This window comes from Polypterus senegalus, chromosome 6 (genome assembly GCF_016835505.1).
Source record: "Polypterus senegalus isolate Bchr_013 chromosome 6, ASM1683550v1, whole genome shotgun sequence".
Lineage (NCBI taxonomy): Eukaryota > Metazoa > Chordata > Cladistia > Polypteriformes > Polypteridae > Polypterus > Polypterus senegalus.
The window spans coordinates 10,201,189-10,207,188 of NC_053159.1; positions in this window are offsets into that span (position 1 = coordinate 10,201,189).

Below are 6,000 nucleotides of genomic sequence, written 5' to 3' on the forward strand. Positions count from 1 at the left end.
ATGGCAGCACAGATGTTCCTGTAGCAGCCCACTTAGGCCGGGTTTATTCTTCATGCGATGCAACGTATGCTCCAGCGGACGCTCCTGCTATGCAAGCGCTTAACTGTTTATACTTGCATGTGTACTTTACGTAAATCTGGAGGAATCCACCAGGTGGCAGTGCGAGATGTCATCACGGCGAGGACAGGTTTGGCTTCTCTGTGTTGTGAAATGACTGGAACACCCATTAAATTCTGATGACACCTCACTGCAATATCTCTGAAAAGGATGTTTAATGATTAAATCCATCAATCCAGAGATGGGTCCATTCCAGCCAGCATTGGACACGAGGCCGAAACAATCCATAGACGGGGCATCGGCTCATCGCAAGGTGAATACAAGCACTCACATACACACTGGCGTCATTTTAGTGCCACCAAATCTGCATATCTTTGGAAGGAAACCGGAGTACATGGAGGAAACCCAGCAGGAAAACATGGAAACTCCAGGCAGGGAACACCGGTGAAGTGACTCTGTGGGAGACAGCAGCACTAACGCTCCACCACCGTGTCACCCCCATGTGTGTAATTATCAACGGTATTCATTATTTAAACGAAATTAACGATTTATCTGTCAAATGTAACGTACATACTTTAATGCATTTCATCATGAAAGTGATATCAAGTATAAATCTAAGGATTGTAAATGTGCAGAGTTGGAATATCATACATTTAATGTGTTCTGTGTGGTGATCTGTTGCTGTTTGCCGCTCCTGTCAGGTCAGGAGGAAGCCACAGAAAAAAAAGACGGCCCAGAAGATGGTATGTGAGACTTTTAAAATGTTATCGTGTCATTACGATCGGGAATATGAATTGAATTGAATATAAAAGCACCGCGAATGCATCTGTATGTCGGCATTTTGCTTCACCACATCGAACCGTTCATCAAACATTGAAGCGCGCATATCGACCCCGTAGGATCCAACTTTTTTCATACTGTGACCCCCCCCTGACTTTTTTCTGGTACTGCAACTCCCGCAACTTTCGCATTAATTTATGAGGATGCATCAAATGAACGCTGGGAACACATGGCAGCCATGATGCATGCACTTACCCGTTCTAAGCATGAAATATGAATGAGCACTAAAACAGTTATGGACACTGTGGGAGGGACTTTAAAGTCACAGTGCTTAAGGGCAACTTCAGAACACTGCAAGAGAGAAAAGAATGGGAAGTCAAACTCCTGCTAAAACTGAACACATTACAACCTGCTGTAAACAGAGACAGCGGTTTTATGGCCAGATATGAGGACTGTTTGCATGTCTCAGACTGACACAGACAACCCATCCATCCTCTAACCCGCTGAATCCGAATAGGGTCACGGGGGTCCGCTGGAGCCAATCCCAACCAACACAGGGCACAAGGCAGGAACCAGTCCTGGGCAGGGTGCCAACCCACCGCAGGACACACACAAACACCACACACCAAGCACAATTTAGAATCGCCAATCCACCTAACCTGCATGTCTTTGGACTGTAGGAGGAAACCGGAGCGCCCGGAGGAAACCCACGCAGACACGGGGAGAACATGCAAACTCCACGCAGGGAGGACCCGGGAAGCAAACCCAGGTCCCCTAACTGCGAGGCATCAGCGCTACCACTGCAGCAGACCCCCGTGACCCTGTAGTTAGGATATAGCGGGTTGGATAATGGATGGATAGATAGATGTCTCACTTAAAGGTTTACCAATGTTTTTACTTGTCCTAGTGTGTCTATAAACACAGGGAACTCCAGTTTCTGTATTATATCTCGCCTGAAGAAGGGGCCCGAGTTGCCTCGAAAGCTTTCATATTGTAATCTTTTTATTTAGCCAATAAAAGGTGTCATTCTGCATGACTTCTCACTAAGTAAATAATCCATAAAAAGAAGCATCTGCGGAGGTTAAAAACAATCTAATAAATATTCCTTAAAAACGAGGTTAAAAATCACACAGGCAGGAAACTGTCCTCTGCAATTCAGAGTCCTGGTGCCCTTTTATAACTGACGTCTCCTCGACGTGCCCTTTTTGGACCTTGTAGCCCGAGGAGAAGTCCACCAGCAGGCGCCGACAGCCTTTTATCCCGACCCGTGTCCCACGATGTTCCACAGGGAGCCGCCTAACCCCTGCTCCACTCGCACCGCTGCCAAACACTGGCTCCTCCCGGCGAGAGCGCACCCTGAGCACAATGACTACCTGGTTGCTCAACAGCACCCTCCTAAGCCCTGGCCACAGATTTCTTCCTGGGGGCTCCATTCCCCTCTGCCTGCTTCGTTTCTTCTTGCACCAGCTCTCTGTCACTCCTGCCTTTCTCACTCCTTCCTTTCCTTTCCTTTCTTTTGCTTTCTCTCTTTTTGATCTCAGTATGGGTTTCCCACAAACTGCTGCTGGGATGCCAGTCCTTGTTGACCAGCTACTGCAGTGCCTCTCCATGCCCATCTCCTCTACTCATGCCATCCATTTCTGGCCAGGTAAGAAAACAGGGATGGTCCACCCTGGCTGGGATGGTGGTCAGTCCATCACATTTGTAATGGACTGGAAAGTATTAAATAAGGGATGAGTGAATGCACCTTTATGTTTGTTACCCGCTCCCTTTGTTCATCCTCACATATGACTTTTTTATTTTCTTATGGATCTTTTGCATTCTATTCTGCAAGCGGCATGGAGTTTGGGGATAACGTCAGGGGACTGCAATGAAGTGGAAAGAGTATTTTTTAATATTTTTTAAAACCCCTAATCCAAAATCCAAATGAGATGCAGGGATCGTAATTGTATTTTGCAAACAAATCTCCCATACTGTACACAATGGTGGTCCTCCTTATTCATACAGTATGTAGGGGAGCTAATAAAGGCAAATCCTTTGTACTCTTGAGGCACACACGGCAAACACTAATCTTTTTTTTTCTTTGATGTTGCATTTGCAAAGGAGGAACTGAAGTCACATTTATATTTACTTAAACTGGTTTTTAATAAATATGAATTACATTACTCACAAGATACCATTCAAATATCTCATAATAGGTAAAATATATTCACGTTGGAACACCAGAACATAAATCAATAATGCAGAGTGTATTTTATATTTGTTGAAGTTAATTTAATTAAATCTACACACACTTGAGGCAAAGAGGTCGTGAATTTCGTATTTCTTAAAATTTCTCTGTAACGTCTGCATTCACATGCCCCCCATTTTTCATATGCGAGGTGACCCTGTATCGTTCACTGTATCATTTCCCGTGGTGACATTTTTGACAACTTGGGGCTCAGGATGTTTCAGTCGCTGAGCGTCCACATTTTCTATTCTTATTTCTTTTATTTCCAACTCCGGTGTGTCATCAGTTCTTATGCTGTTCATCTGTCTTCTCCACTCCCTTTTCGCCCTCTTTTAGGTTCTTCTTTTCTATCCGCTCAGATGAAATCTCTCTCTACTACTTAAGCCTTTTTACTCAAGACCGCTTTTCGTCGTTTGGAAACGAAATCTGTCGCCGTCAACTCCTCTCGACTGGGACCTGCGCCTGTACTTATCAGCGTCTCAGAGTAGGACAGAAGGGGCTCAAAAATCTCAGAGTGACTCATATTTTGTGTGTGGGTCGTGGTCTTTCCGACTCGATGCTCGTTTAAGTCTCATTCTGGATGCTGTTGCGAAGTGCCAACAATTACGTGCCGCCCAGCGCAATAGCCTACCGTATTATTGTAGCGACCTCACTGTAACAGGCTCGAAAAGGAAAACACAGCAGGAAAGAGAAGGTGCTGCGGAACAGTTTACAAGTAACGGTCTAGGAAGAATACACGAACATAAGACAAAAACGAAGGAAATTGAACTGCAATTATTACAATTAGCTATAAACCTTTCATTGATATGGCCTTGAGAGTTGCAGTAAAAGATTATCACTGTTTCCGATACAGAACAGAACACCATTTTCAAAAGAGATGAGTACTTAAATAAAGCACAGAGATTTTAAAATAATAATTTCTTTCCCTATATTAAGATAACTCAGACTGAGAAACTACTTCAAAAGTTTAAACCATATCTAAAACATTATTGGATCAATGACAACTGGCACTAACACTATTTCTTTAATACGGCAGAAACTGCGCTGTGCTTCTCATTCAACTCCACAAGATGGCAACAGACGCCTGAAGAGTAGAAAACAGCAAACCGACACCTGGGAGTGGAGGGCTTTGAAGTGAAATGGGAAGCTTTGGAGGCATAAACGTGATGTACGAGGCAAAAGTGTGGCCTCGGGGAAAGTCTTGAGTTTTAATCAAACGTTTGTTTATTATATTATAATAGCAGACTTTTACCTAATATCTGCCTGAACAATGAAAAATGTGCTTTTTGTTTCTATCTATCTATCATATAGTGCCTTTCATATCGCTCTATCTATCCATCTATTTATCTATCTATATATTATATAGTGCTTTTTATATCTATATATCTATCTATTATATAGTACCTTTCATATCTATCTAGCTATATATTATATAGTGCCTTTCATAGCACTCTATCTTTCTATCTATTCATCTTTCTATCTATCTTATAGTGCCTTTCATATCGCTCTATCTATCTATCTATCTATCTATCTATCTATCTATCTATCTATCTATCTATCTATCTATCTATCTATCTATCTATCTATCTATATATTATATAGTGCCTTTCATATCTATATATCTATCTATTATATAGTGCCTTTCATATCTATCTATCTATCTATCTATCTATCTATCTATCTATCTATCTATCTATCTATTATATAGTGCCTTACACATCTATCTATCTATCTATCTATCTATCTATCTTATAGTGCCTTTCATATCGCTCTATCTATCTATCTATTATATAGTGCCTTTCATATCTATCTATCTATCTATCTATCTATCTATCTATCTATATAGCCTTGTGCTAAAATTATTTTATTTCATTTTTTCTCTCATCAATCCACACTCAATGCCCCAGAAAGACAAAGCAGAAACAGGATTTTAGGAATTTTTACAAATTTATAAAAAAAAAACCAACAACAACTGAAATATCCCATTGACAGAAGAGACCCTTTACTTAGTGCTTTGTTGAAGCCCCCATGGCAGCAAGTCCATCCTGGAGTCTTCTTGCTTCTGACTTCACACACCTGAATTTGTGGGTTTTCTGTCCTTCTTCTCTGCAGACCCTTCAAGCTCTGTCAGAATGGACGGAGACCATCGCACCACCAGACAGCTGTTTTCAGTTCTCCCCAGAGATGTTCAGTTGGGTTCAAGTCAACTGAACCCAACTGGCAGGGACACTCAAAGACAATCCCAGTGTTCTCCCTGAGCCACTCCTGTGCTGCCTTTGCTTTGTCCTGTTGGAAGATGATCCTTTGGCGCAGCCTGAGGTCCTGAGCGCTCTGGAGCAGGTATGTCTCTGTACTTTACTCCGTTCAGATTTCTCCCAACCCATTCTAGTCTACAGACCCAGCTGCTGAAAAAAAGCAAAAACAAATCTCCCAGTATGATTCTGCCACCACCACTGTGCTCAGATGATGAGTGGCACCAAGTTTCCTCCAAGTCTTGATGCTAATTTTGGTCCCATCAGGTGATGTGAGTTAAGATTTGTGACAACTATAGGAAAAGAAAAATGAGTGAATGCCAGCACTAAAGCCAATTCAAATGAATTCCTTCATTCTTGTATATTCTGAATTTATCAATCTGATATCCAAATTCAGGGAGGCACAGCCAATCTCAGCAGCATCAGACACAAGGCAGGAACCAACCCTGGATGGAGAATCACAGAAATAAAAGACTCAAGACCAGTGGGACAGGAGACGACTTGAAGGTAGCAATGCTAAATACTCTTCAGTTTGTGTAGTCATTTGAAAAGCACTATATAAATAAAATGTATTATTATTATTATGATTATGATTATTATTATTATTATTATTATTATTATTATTATTATTAACCCTCTTAATCCAGACCAGGGTCGCTGGGTGTGCCAGAGCCTGTCCCA